This window comes from Physeter macrocephalus, chromosome 6 (assembly GCF_002837175.3).
Source record: "Physeter macrocephalus isolate SW-GA chromosome 6, ASM283717v5, whole genome shotgun sequence".
Classification (NCBI taxonomy): Eukaryota; Metazoa; Chordata; class Mammalia; order Artiodactyla; family Physeteridae; genus Physeter; species Physeter macrocephalus.
Window position 1 is genome coordinate 90470328 of NC_041219.1, and position 14883 is coordinate 90485210.

The window sequence follows — 14883 nt, forward strand, 5'->3', positions numbered from 1 at the left end:
GTTATTTGTCGTTTTTCCCTTGCTGCTTTCAATAATTTTTCTTTGTCTTTAATTTTTGCCAATTTGATTACTATGTGTCTCAGCGTGTTTCTCCATGGGTTTATCCTGTATGGGACTTGCTGCGCTTCCTGGACTTGGGTGGCTATTTCCTTTCCCTTGTTAGGGAAGTTTTCGACTATAATCTCTTCAAGTATTTTCTCTGGTCCTTTCTCTCTCTCTTCTCCTTCTGGGACCCCTATAATGCGAATGTTGTTGTGTTTAATGTTGTCCCAGAGGTCTCTTAGGCTGTCTTCATTTCTTTTCATTCTTTTTTCTTTATTCTGTTCCGCAGCAGTGAATTCCACCATTCTGTCTTCCAGGTCACTTATCCTTTCTTCTGCCTCAGTTATTCTGCTTTTGATTCCTTCTGGTGTGGTTTTCATTTCAGTTATTGTATTGTTCATCTCTATTTGTTTGTTGTTTAATTCTCCTAGGTCTTTGTTAAACATTTCTTGCATCTTCTCAATCTTTGCCACCATTCTTTTTCTGAGGTCTTGGATCATCTTCACTATCATTATTCTGAGTTCTTTTTCTGGAAGGTTGCCTATCTCCACTTCATGTAGTTTTTTTTCTGGGGTTTTATCTTGTTCCTTCATCTGGTACATAGCTCTCTGCCTTTTCATCTTGTTTTCTAATTATCTTTTTGATATTAAAACTTAAATCCATTGAAGTTGAAGAACACTTCCTGTTCAATATCAACCTTTGGAAATTTGTTGAAATTTTTCTAATAGACAAGTTGTTTGCAATTGTTATGTATATGCATCTTGGAAGAATATGTGTTTTCATTTGTTGGATGCAAGGTTTAGAGACACCCATTAGTACAAAATTTAAAACACATTTATAAATTGTTTATTAAAAATTTTTATATCCTAAGTGATTTTTTTCTATACATATTACAAATTACTAAGAAGAGGTTTTTTATAATCTTCCACTATGTTTGTGAATTTATTCTTCTGATAAGTTTTTTGTAGTTCTGATAATTTTTGCTTTATATATTCTAGTGCTATGTTGTAAGTATAATTTAAATTTTTGAATTGTCATATATTCCTGGTGAATTGAACAGTTTTCATTATTGGGCAGTGTTTTTGTTCACTAATAATGCTTTTTGCCTTAAAGTCAATTTTGACTGATGTTAATGTAGCTACACCAGCTTTCTTTTGAATGGGGTGCATATGTCCTTTTCCATTTCTCTACTTTCAACTTCCTAAGCTTTAAGTGTATTTCTGACAGCATATAGTCACATTTTGTTTTGTTTTGCTTTTTTTCCATTTTGGCAGCCTTTGTCTTTTATCTAGTGCATTTAATGCAGTTATATTTAATATTAATAATTTGGATTTAAACCAAATTTGTGGACTTATCTATTTCTCATTTCTATTGGGTTTTGCCCCCTATATTTTGGAAGATCTTTTATTATATATTTAACAATTTAGGATTGTTATGTCCTTTTGCTGAGTTGACCACTTTATCATTATGAAATGGCCTTTCTTTATTCCTAGTAATATCCATTGCTCTAATATTTACTTAGTCTGATATTCATGGCGCCATTTCAGCTTTTTTAAGTGTTTGCATGGTATATATTTTCTATTTTTTTCTTTTGTCATATCTGTGCCTTTACATTTCAAGTAGGTTTCCTATAGATAGAATGTACTTGAGTCTTACTTTTTATCTAACCTGACCATCTCTACCCTTTAACTGGGATGTCATTTATACTTATTATAGTTATTAATAAGATTGGATTTCCATCTATCATCTTGCTATTTTGTTTCTATATGTCTCATCTGTTCTTTGTTTCTTTTTTCTTATTTCCATTCCAATGTTTAGACTAAGTGAATTTTAAAATGATTTTTTTACCTTGGCTTTTGTCATTTTAGTTCTTCCTCCTCTTTTCTCTTTGTTTTGTTTTGTTTTTATTGCTTTAGAGCCATTCTTTCCAACAGAATTTTCTGTGAAGATGGAATTCTATGTCTGCATTGTCCAGTATGGTAACCACTAGCCACATATGACTATTTAAGACTTGAAGTATAGCTAGTATGACTAAGGAACTGAGTTTTTACATTTTTTTCTGATTTAAATTTTAATAGCCACATATGGCGAGCGGCTACTGTATTGGACAGTGCAGTTCAAGAGTTTACAATATACACCCTTATCTTGTCACAGTGCAAGAAACTTACAAAGACATACTTTCATTTCCTCCCTTATGTTCTTTGTGGTTTTGTTGTCACACACATTACTTCTACATAAGCTAAAATCCCAAATGCACTTTAATTATTTTTACTTTAATCATTTATCTTTTTAAGAGATAAAATTTGAGAAAAATATTTTAAAATATTTTACCAAGTATTTATCATTTTTTGCACTCTCTATTCCTTTGTGTTGATCCAAATTTTTCATGCTATTTTTTTTCTGCCTGAAGAACTTCCTTTAACATTTCATCTTTTGTTTGTTTAAAATGGTCTTTAGTTGAGGTCTATCCCGATGAGGCTTTTTCTGTAAACCTACATCATTGGAAACGCCTCACAGAGTAACTGTGGTTTCCTTTACTCACTGAACTACCTGTTAGATCAGTGGGGAAGAACTACAAGACAGAGCTGCCAAGTAAACTATGAAAAACCTAACAGTCAAACTTTTTTTAATCTTCGGTATTGGCATATCCCAACGATCTCTATGTACTGTTCTAGGGTGTGATGGCTTAGGAGTGAATACGATTTGAACCTAATATATTTTTAGAGAGTGTCAAATTCAGAACCAGGCAGATCCATCTCCTGACCCTAAATATGGTCCTAAAGTAAATTGCTTGAGGAAATTGAATCCCAAAGATTACAGGTGGGGAATTTGGAAGTGTGTCCATATTCCACTGGAGATCAAAGAAGCCCAACTAAAAGAATTGTGGGCTGACTCACATGACAACTTCTCTTTGAAAGGGCTATTTTATCTTGAAGATTATGAGTTTGGAGGAACTAAGGTGATTGGCAGTGGAAAGAATCAGCACATGTGAAATTCCTTAAAAATTTATTGACAAATAATTTTGCCTATGTTACACATAGTAGAAAAAACAACCCTTTACACTTTGTGCAGAAAAAAAAGGTCTTTATTTCATCTTTATGTGTGACAGGTATTTATGCTGCATAAAAAATTCTAGGTCAACCTTGTCTTCTGACTTGCTTAGCTGTTATAAGAAATCAGCTGTCATTATTTTCTTTGTTTTTCTGTAGTGGGGGATGGCAAACTTTCCTGTAAAGGTTCAGGTAGTCTTTTAGGTTTTGCAAGGCATATAGTCTTCATTGAAACTATTCAACTCTGCCAAGGTGGCACAGAAGCAGCCATAGCAAATACATAAATGAATGCACGTGCTGTATTCCAACTAAACTTTAGTTACAGAAACAAGAGGTGAGCCAGATTTGACCCATGGCCATAGTTTGCCAATCCCTGATCTATATGTAACTTGTCCTTTTTATCTGGCTGCTTTTAGAATATTTTCTTTATCCTTGGTTTTTAGCAGTTTGATTATTATGTGCCTTGGCATGGTTTTCTTTAAGCTTATTATGCCTGGATTTCATTGAGCTTTCAAACTTGGAATTTTTAGCCATTATTTCTTTAAATAGTCGTATAGCCCCCAGCTCTTCTGAAACTTCAGTTACATGTATGTTAAACTGCTCGATATGTCTCACAGATCACTTTTACTCTGATCCTTTATTTTTCAATCTCTTTTTCCTCTGCTTCATTTTGAATAGTTTCTATCTCTATGTCTTCAAGCTCTCTAATCTTTTCTTCTATAATCTATAATTTGCTATATTTCCCCTGTGAAAATTTTAAATTTTATTCATCTTTAAATTTTGATAATCCTCATTTTATTCAATATTAAACTTTAAAATTTGTGCCAAATTGTCAAAGTCTTACTTTGACTCACAATAATATTATACATATTTAAACTCAGCACAATTACAAAATAAAGTTGTTTACTTAAACAATATAGTTCTCCTCTAATAAAAATAGCTTTAAATAAAAGCTTTGACTTCAAACTTTCATTGCTATTTCACTCTTTGGCCTCCATTGTCCAGAAACAGGCACATTTCAACTCATTTCTTTAATGGATATTTTGCAACAAGTTTCTGAATTTTTCCAGTTCTTTCATATTTGTATAAATTCTTTCAAATACATTAAACAATGATACTATTTCTTGCCTGTTTGGATGGATTTCATGTGTGGACCCACTTTCTGGTTTATTTGCTATCAATTTCTCTGAAAACAAGACCTTCAAAGCAGTGCCCAAACCCTGAGTCTGAATATTTTCCACAGTCGACATTTAAAACAACCAACATAATCCATAATTTTGGGAACATTTCTATAATGCAGCCTAAAGTGTGCCTGTTTTTTTTTAATCCTAAGGAGGAAAAATGAATTCCATAAAAATGCAAAAGAAACAAATTTGACTTTATGAAATATTTCCAAGAGTAATTTTTGAATCTTGTTTTATGAACCTTAAACTTCATTTTCAGTGAATAGTTGGAAATCTGGGTGCCCAGAGAATGGTAGCACTTGAGATAAAGTCCTTAATTCTTTTAAGTAGAGAAAATACGTGTACTTAGGCCTTCTTGGTTATTCCCCTTCAGTCAAAATTCCATCAAACCCACCGGTGAAATTCTGTAATGTGTGTCCCCTTTCTTTTCCAAACAGGTGTCTTGTAAAAGCTCTCTCACACTCAAACACACATTATTGCTTGCATGTAATCCAGATATGTCTGTAGTATGTCACTTCTTTTACACAGAGACCTTCTAGCCATCTGTGAAAAGTGTTCTCTTCACATTTCCCTTGACTAGAAGCCAAAATATTTAAATGTCTTTTATTGTCTGTGACTTGAAATAATTTTCTTCATAGATAATGATATTCCCTATCTTCCAAGCATCTGGTCCATTCTAACTATGTAATGCTTAGGATTAAGAACAATCTACATATTCAGTGCCAGGGTACTATATGTCATCAGCTTCACAGAAGTTGTCTAAGGAATCATCATACTTGGCCCACTGAAGAACAGTTTTCTGTGATTCCTCATTTAGAGAGTCTTTCCAAACTCCATGTCACTGAGCCTGTTCATATTCTTCAGTGAGCTTATTGGCTTCTTCAGAATACCTGTATCTTGTGGATTTGATTTAAATTTAATTAAAACACTAAATTTTTAACATTTAATTTTACATTTTAATTACTTCTTACACTGAACTTATTTGCTTTATCCTATAACATACACAAAACAGTTTCATAATACCAGTATTAGTACTAACAATAAAACGACAAAATGAAGTTTTTTTTTTGTTTTTTTTTTTTTTTTTGTGGTATGCGGGCCTCCCTCTGTTGTGGCCTCTCCCGTTGCGGAGCACAGGCTCCGGATGCGCAGGCCCAGCGGCCATGGTCCCCTGCATCGGCAGGCGGACGCGCAACCACTGCGCCACCAGGGAAGCCCCCAAAATGAAGTTTTAAGAGTTCTTTGCAGTTTGTTTTGTTCTTAGAATATATTCCACTAAAGAAGGACAAAGTCCTGTGTTCAAAAGTCATTTGAAATAAAGAGTTCTTTGCAGTTTGTTTTGTTCTTAGACTATATTCCACTAAAGAAGGACAAAGTCCTGTGTTCAAAAGTCATTTGAAATAAATCTTTCTTTTTGGTTATGTTACCAATATCATACACATTTAGGTTTATTTTGTTTGTTTTCAATTTTAGGGCTTGTCCTTTTTTTCTTTTTGGTTTAATTTCTTTTTTGAATATGTAAAATAATTACTTGATTCTATAGTCAAAAATAAACTCAGAGGAGTCTCCCTTCCACTCCTTACCCCCAATCCCAGTTCCTCCTCCTCACCTTCTATAAGTAACCATTTTCATTAGTTTCTGGATTATCTTTCTAATGCTTCATTTTGTTCAAAGGGTAACTATCATATAACTTGTTCTGAACGTTTCCTCACACAATGTGACAATTATTCTATAGCAACATATAAAACTATTCTTAGTTATGTTTACAGCTTTGTAGTATTCCATTATGTTCCATAGTTTAACTATTCAACTCCCCACTGTTGATAGTATTTGGGACATTTCTAGGTTTTTTTGCCATTAAAAATAATGCCACACACATATATACAATGGAATATTACTCAGCCATAAAAAGAAATGAAATTGAGTTATTTGTAGTGAGGCGGATGGACCTAGAGTCTGTCATACAGAGTGAAGTAAGTCAGAAAGAGAAAAACAAATACTGTATGCTAACACATATATATGGAATCTAAAAAAAAAAAAGGTCATGAAGAACCTAGGGGCAAGACAGGAATAAAGACACAGACCTACTAGAGAATGGACTTGAGGATACGGGGAGGGGGAAGGGTAAGCTGGGACGAAGTGAGAGAGTGGCATGGACATATATACACTACCAAACGTAAAATAGATAGCTAGTGGGAAGCAGCCGCAGAGAACAGGGAGATCAGCTCGGTGCTTTGTGACCACCTAGAGGGGTGGGATAGGGAGGGTGGGAGGGAGGGAGACGCAAGAGGGAAGAGATATGGGGACATATATATATGTATAACTGATTCACTTTGTTGTAGAGCGGAAGCTGACGCACCATTGTGAAGCAATTATACTCCAGTAAAGGTGTTAAAAAAAAATAATGCCACAATGACTAACCTTGTGCACATATTATTTCAAGTTTGTGCAGTGTACTTTGAGTATAGATTTCTAGAAAATGTGATTGCTGGGTTAAAGGGTGAATGCATCTATTTGTAATTTTGCTAGATAATACAAAATTCCCTATAAAATAAGTAATAAGGACCTACTGTATAGTACAGGGAACTCTACTCAATACTCTGTAATGACCTATATGGAAAAGAATTTGAACAAAAAAAGAGTGGACATATGTATATGTAGAACTGATTCACTTTGCTATACAGTAGAAACTAACACAACATTGTAACTCAACTATACTCCAATAAAAAATTAATTCAGGGCTTCCCTGGTGGCGCAGTGGTTGAGAGTCTGCCTGCCGATGCAGGGGACACGGGTTCGTGCCCTGGTCCAGGAGGATCCCGCATGCCGCGGAGCGGCTGGGCCCGTAAGCCATGGCCGCTGAGCCTGCGCTCCGCAACGGGAGAGGCCACAACAGTGAGAGGCCCGCGTACTGAAAAAAAAAAAAAAAAAAAAAATTAATTCAAAAAAATACAAAATTCTCCTCCTTAAGGGCTGTATCATTCTACACTTCCACCAGTAGCATATCAATGTCTCTTTCTCTAGAGCTTTGGCAACAAATTGTTCTCTCAAACTACTGGATTTTTGCCAACACAGCAAGAAATTCTATCTCAGTGTAATGTAATTTGCTTTTCTTTTTTGAGTGAGTTGAGTGTGTTTCACTATTTTAAGGGCCACTTGCATGAATCTTTTTAAACTATCTGTCCATGTCTTGTGCTCATTTTTCTACTGGGCTTACATCTTTTTATTTCTAGAAGATCTTTATATATTAGGGAGATTAACTTTTTCCTGTGATAGAGTTGTTAATGTTTTGTCCAGTGAATTCTTTGTCTTTGGTCTTACAGTATTTGGGCCATGTAATTTTAAAAAATTGTATGTAGAGCTTCCCTGGTGGCGCAGTGGTTGAGAGTCCGCCTGCCGATGCAGTGAACACAGGTTCGTGCCCCGGTCCGGGAAGATCCCACACGCCGCGGAGCAGCTGGGCCCGTGAGCCATGGCCGCTGAGCCTGCGCGTCCGTCCGGAGCCTGTGCTCCGCAACGGGAGAGGCCACAACAGTGAGAGGCCCGCGTACCGCAAAACAACAAAAAACAAAAAACACTTACCATAAAAAATTGTATGTAATAGAATTTATCAGTCTTTTATTGATTCTATATTTTGAATCATATAAATGCTTTCCCCACCACCCCCATGGGAATACTATACAGAAATCTATGCATGTTTTTTTCTATAACTTGTATGGTTTCCATTTTTGTTGTGTTTAATTAACTGATCCATTTAGCGTTTATCCTGGTGTGCAGTATAAGCTATAGATACAAGTTTATCTTTTTCCAAATGATGCATAGTTGTCTCAACAGCATTTATTTGAGTCCATTTTTTCATTATTTTGAAACGTCCTATCATTAATAAATTTCTTCAGGTATTGGATTGACTTTATATTATGTTCCACTAGTGTCTGTCTATTCATGTACCAATTCTACACCATTTTAATTATGAAGGCTTTATAGTACTTTAAATGTCTAGTAAGACTGGCCCCTCCTCATTGCTCTTCTTTTTGGGGTTTCCCTGGAAGTTCTTGTTTATTTTTTCCATATGAGCATAAGAATCAATTTGTCTAACTAAAAAACAAACAAACATCTTGTTGAAATTTTTATTGTTATTATATTAAATTTACAAATTCACTTAAGGTATGTCTTTCATTTGTTCAAGTCCACTTTTGTGTCTTTGGGTAATATTATAAAATTTTTCTCATAGATTTTTACATAGTTCTTCTTAACTTTATTCCTAGGAATTTTGTGATTATGGTTGCTATTAAATGGGATGCGAGTGTTCTCTTATGTTATCTTCTCACTGGTTCTTCCTTGTTTCTATGAAGCCTACTGACTTCTGCAAATTGCTTTTATATCCTGCTGCCTTACTGAGTCATCTTTTTGTATGCAGTAGTTTTTCCATTGATTTACTTTCATTTTCTAGACTCACCATCAGATTATCTACAATCCTCATACATTTAATTCTTTCTTTGTAACAATGCTGTGGCAAATACGTCCAACAACATGTTAGAAGTTACAGGAGTAGTGGATAGCCTCGTTTTGTTTTAGATATTAGTAGAGATGCCGCAGGTGCTTTCCCATGAAAATAGTAAGATAGATGTTGGTAAGCAAGATACTTTGTGACATTAAGAAAATAGTCTTTTATTCCTCTTTTGAAAGTTATTTTTACTAGGAATACACCTTGAATTTTCTCAAATATTTTTCCAGCACTATGGAGATAATTGCAAGATCTTTTCTTTTTATATATAATAACATTGTTAAATATATTAATGTATATTCTAACATTGAACCATCTTTGTATTCCTGAAGCAATTGACACTTGGTCATGACATTTCATGCTGTTTGATTCCATTTGCTAACGTTTTATTTAAGATATTTGCATTGATATTCATACATGAGATTGGTCTGTAGTGTTCCCTTTTGTGCAATCTTTATCCGATTCCGGTTTCAGTGTTATATTTATTTCTTTAAAGAATTTTTGAAGTTGTCTTTCTTCTGTGTTTTGGAATAGAATTGAGATTATAAGTCTTTAACTCAAAGATACAGAAAACAAATCAGCGAGGAGAGGGAAGGGTGTAGAGACAAGATAGGGGTAAGAGATCAAAAGGCATAAACTACTATGCATAAAATAAATAAGCTACAAGGATATATTGTACAGCACAGGGAATATAGCCAATATTTTATAATCACTTTAAATGGAGTATAATCTATGAAAATACTGAATCACTATGTTGTACACCTGAAACTCATATAATATTGTAAATCAACTATTCTTCAATTTGAAATAAAATAAAATAGATTATAGGTCTTTAAAGAATCCCATTTGAAACCACCTTGGGTATTTTTAGGGAGATTTTTAAAAAGTATTCTATCCAGTATTTTAATTGTTTTCAGAAGAATGACTGGTCTAAATAAGTTATTACTTCTTTCCTGAGGAAAAACTCCCACCTTTCTTTACCTTATTTACTCCTTCTAATCTTTCAAGACTTTGTTCAGTTATCATCTCCTCTGAAAAGTCTCTGAAACCCCCAGGTTGTGCTAAGCTGCCTCTTTTCTGGGCTCCTTCTGGCCATTGTTCATTCTTGCATAGTGACATTATATATATATATATATATATATATATATATATATATATATTTTTTTTTTGTGGTACGCGGGCCTCACACTGTTGTGGCCTCTCCCGTCGCGGAGCACAGGCTCCGGACGCGCAGGCTCAGAGGCCATGGCTCACGGGCCCAGCCGCTCCGCGGCATGTGGGATCCTCCCAGACCGGAGCGCGAACCCGGTTCCCCTGCATCGGCAGGCGGACGCGCAACCACTGCGCCACCAGGGAAGCCCAGTGACATTATATTGAAGTAATCTATTAATGGTATCCTTATTCTGCCCCTTCTATAATCCATTCTTCAACAGAAAGTCAAAGTAATCCTTTAAAAACACAGTTGTGATCATGTCACTTGCATAAAACCTATCGATAGCTTCCTATTCTTTTGGGATAAAGTTTAGAATCCTTCACATGGCCCCCAAGACACTGCCTGATCTGGAGCATCCTTACCTTTCTGGCCTCAACATGTGCCCCAGCCTCCTTATTCTAACCTCTTTCTCTTCTTCCAACTTCCTAAGCTCTTTCCTTCTTGAAGTCTTTGAATACTCTTTTCCATTTGCTTGAAGACCCATCCTCTTCACTTCCTCCACACCTTTGATCTGTCTATATCCATGTATCTTCCAGGTCTTAGAGAAGTTTTCCCTGAACTCCCAGTCCGCTTGAGGTCTTCTTTGAAAGGTCATATTATCCTCCACACTTTTCCTTTATGTAACTTATCACTATTGTGATTATTTAGGCATTCAGGTGATTCTTTAATGTTCATTTCTCACACCAACCTATAATTTCCCTGGAGACAGGGACCGTGCTGATCTTATTTTCAGCTGGATCATAACAAACAGCAAAATAATAGGATTAAATAAGTATTTGTTGAATGAATGGGTAAATGAAGGAAGGAAGGGAAAAAAACCTAATTATTGAACTCTGAGCAAGAAACCTGAAGGAACAAATGCTCTATTTCCCCTCCAGGGGGAGACATACTCCTACTAGAAGTAGCACAGGCCTAGGAGAGCACAAAATTATGAGATCAACCAAAACTTGCTTCTCAAGCTCCTAAAACTGATCCAAAGAATCCAATCATTTCCTTGCTAGTAGGACTCTCCAGATCAGTCTGAACCACCCACTGAAACCAGGCAAGTAGGCATTTCCTCTGTTAATTTCCCTCCTCGGAACAATCTTAAAAACTCTCCTGCTAGAGTTTGTCTACTCCAGTCTTGGTTTGCTAGGAAATAACTGCCCACAATCTTGAAAAAAATAGTATCACGTATATGTAATTTAAATATTATCATTAACATTGTTATTTGTATTTTTACTGTAACTTTTTTTCAAACTCCCTCAGACATTCTTTCTTTTTAAAGTCTCAAAATTAGCAAAATTATTCTGATAGTAGAAACTACTGGTAACCTGTAGGGCCAAAAAATAATAAAATACTGATGAAAAGCTAACTGAAAAAAAAACAATGATTCACAAATTTCCCCAAGCCTTGGGGAAATTTAAAGGGAAAAAGAGCAGAGTTTGAATACTGAGAGCATGTCTGCCTCTGAGCAATTCTGAAAGAAATGCTTGTTTAATCTTGATAACATGTCTTGGGAGACTACCCCTGCTGCACATTAATACTGTTCTTTTCTTCACTGAACTACTTTCTCTAGGACAAGGTTTAAGTGTATAAAAAGTTTAATGAGGTTTACATTATAGTTCCCTGAACTATTTTTTTCTTTTCCTTTGCTCTATTTCCAAAGCCCTCTTTCAACTTTCCTTGTAAATGTGCCACTGATTTTTTTTCTCAATATCAGGAACCAGTACATAGAGGCATTCTTCTATCCCTGTCTTTGAGAAGTCAGTTCACCATAGTTCAATTCAGTTCGCATTTTTTCAATACCTACTGTGTGTTTGGGACTGTGCTATGGGGAGAGGTGAGTGCAGGAAATCTAAATGCCTGCCTTAGCCTGCAGTGTAACTGAGAGGCCCAGACATTTGGTAACCTCCTTGAACAAATACATAGATGACATAGATAAGAACCAACATTTATATAGTTTAGAAAACCACTTTTCACAAATATGATCTAAGTTTTGTGAAATTAACTGTTGGGGTAGGTGTTGCTACTCTTATCCTGTTGTAAAGTCATCAGTAAACTAAGATAATGTAACTTGCTTAGACAAGTAAGGTAACTAGAGCTACTATCAGAACTGGAACCTTGGTCCCTATGGTGTTTTCATGGATATTTCATTGTTTCTAAATTAAGGAATACACTACAAGTTATAATCCTAAAACTTAAAGAAATTCAAAATAGAAAGAGAAAATGCACCATTATACTAATGAAAGAAAGCTATTTCTCCCAACCAGTCTGACACTTGGATCTTATCTTTTCACTCTACATTGTTAATTTTGACAGCTTTCCTTCACTCTTAGGGTATCTCAAACTTCCTTTTGGTTCTTTTCCTTTTCTTTGGTGATGGGGGAAGAGCTTCTTTGGAAGGAATCACTTCTTCTTACTTAAGTCACCTTTCTCTAGGAAAGGTGTGAGGAAAACTTTTTCATCAACATTAGTTAAGCAGCCCCTGAAGAAGGACGAGGCTTTTTAGTCAGAAGAGTAATTGATGAGTTCTAGACAGAAGCCGGAAAACGTGTGCTTTGTGTTACCACTTAAGAGAGGTTGCAGGGCAGAATTCCTCTCCTCTAGGAATTGTCATTCTAGAGGACTGCACTCAAAATCAGGAAACGGTTTGGAGCCAACTGGTGAAAAAAGGAGTTTTTCACTCCAAAAAGGAGTTGTACAAAAGCCCACGGCTGTTAGGTTGCTGCAGCAATCAAGAAGAAAGACACCCAGATCTGTAACCTGGGACAGCTCGATGGCATCTATCTACGGAGACTGGATACTAATATATGTTGAACAGTGATAGCAGCATTCATTACAAGCAAAACATTATTATCAAATTTCTAGTTCCAGTTTATGCCAAGGTCTGAAAATAGGAACACTAGTTGTACTGTCAATCAACACCATCTCATGAACAGTTCTTCAAAACAGAACTAGAACTAGCAAGGGAGAGAAGAAAAAACAAAAGTCTTATGAGAGACACAACATATTTAAAAAAAAAACCAAACTCAGGGAATCACTTGTAATCAAAGCATGAAGATCATAAATAAGCTGAAATATATAGAGATGGTGTTGGGATGTTGAATGGAAGATTCATGGGATATGATCAAAATACCACTTTACTTTTTGGCTTTCACCATCTTTTAAAAATATTTATTAGGAGGGGATAATTCATGCTCCTGAATGGAAAATTGGGCAGATTCTCTGACTTTTTGGTTTATTCTTTGACAATGGACAGTATTTTAAGTAACAGTCATTTTAAGTCAAAAAAAGTCTTGATTTAGTGATTAAAATGTTTCCAGTCCAAGATGGTAATCAAATACTTCAGGCTTCATTCTAAGGTGCTAGTCTAAGCCCTCTCCTCCCCTCCCCCATGAGGGATGGGCTGGTGGCTGCCTCCTGTGGCTGGTGGCTACTGCCTTCAGCTTTCTCCTCAACTTACCACTAGCTAACTGCTGTTTGATCTAGTGTGTAAAAGTGGGAGGAGGCAGGACAGCCAAGCGGATAGGGCGGTTCTCTTTTGATAGGACGGATCTGTACTACTTGGGTCTGGTAGATGGTTACTCTTTTTCTTGTAAGGTGCTTTTAGAGGTTCTTGGGAGATTCCCATCATCAGAGACCTCTCACTTGAGTCCCTTTGGCCTAGACAGACACAGGTGGTTGCCTGCAACAGCCTCTCTGGGTTCTAGGATTCCTGCATTCATCTCTAGCTTCTGGTCACTGGATCCCTCTACACCTCTAGACAAGACTTTTGAATAGACCAAAGGCAAACTCATGCTGACTGTCCTCTACCTGGCCCACATTGGGTCCAGGAAAACATTTCACATTTGTCATCCCTACCGAATCTGGGTGTGCTGGTGGATCCCAATGCAGCCACCTCTGTTTTATGGCCACTGCCTTCTTTTATTTATATGCAAGAGTCAGTGCAATCCTCTGTGTTTTACAACTATGGGAAACAATTTCCAAGCTCTCTGGTACCACAGAGCCCCTCTTTAGGCTTGAGAAGGATGCAGCACCAGCACTGCCTCTCCCTCTGGGTGGGAAGGGAGAGGGATCTCAACAAAACACATTTCTCCACAAGAAACCTCTTCACAGACCCTCTCTCTCTACACTCTCTTGATCTCACCATGAAGTAGAACTGTTCTTCAACATCAGCTTTGTACAGTAAAATGTTGTTGAAATAGTGATCTTTAACTGCAACTGACTGTTTGCAAATCTGTCTCCCAATCCTTAATAATAAGGAAATGTACTAAGCATTTATAAGATGCTAGGAGGAGGCTCACTGAACTTTTCCAGTTCGCCATTCCCTCACTGACATACAAGAACTATCTGGGCCCTGCTTTACTCTCAAACTGGTTAAATTCTGTTGCTCAGAACAAGCTTTGGGTAAGGGGTGCTGGGGAACTCTTGGTTAAACGGGCTGCGGGGTAGATCACGGCTCTTAACAGTCTGCCTGTGTGGGCTGCTTTACTCTTTGCATGCACCACTACGTGCTGCTGGCTTCGAAATGTTTATGCTTTGCATGGAAAAATCATCACTCGGAGGTGTCAGCATCTCTCTGGTTGGGAAAGGTTAATGTCAGCACGTACATATTTTTTCAGCCCTCCACATTTGGGCTAGTACTCCTCATGAGTGCTTGTTTATCTTTGATATATCAATAATTTCCTTTGAGGGAGGGTGGACAATATCCAGAACGGTTCCGAGGAGCGTCGATGCGTTCCAATGTTATGAAAAATGCTGGAAGTCTCTTTTATTTGCCAAAGACACTTCTTACTAACAGTTTATTCTCCTAACGAACCGCATCGGGGTAGCGAGTTTGGGAATAATCTGGGAATTGGCTGTTCAGGTCCGGTATCAGATGGAGATAGTGGGAGGCAGCGGAGGGCT

At 36.6% G+C, this 14883-nt stretch overlaps 1 non-coding gene and 1 pseudogene across 1 annotated transcript; one reads left to right on the top strand and one right to left on the bottom strand.

Annotated features, from left to right (window-relative positions):
- The first annotated feature begins 2498 nt into the window (after window positions 1-2498).
- On the top strand, window positions 2499-2627 carry LOC112064753 (small nucleolar RNA SNORA18). Its single transcript, XR_002891652.1, has one exon. It is a non-coding gene; the product is annotated as a small nucleolar RNA SNORA18 (small nucleolar RNA).
- Window positions 2628-4123: 1496 nt separating this feature from the next.
- Window positions 4124-10588, bottom strand: LOC102988590 (ERO1-like protein alpha; annotated as a pseudogene).
- Window positions 10589-14883: the final 4295 nt, after the last annotated feature.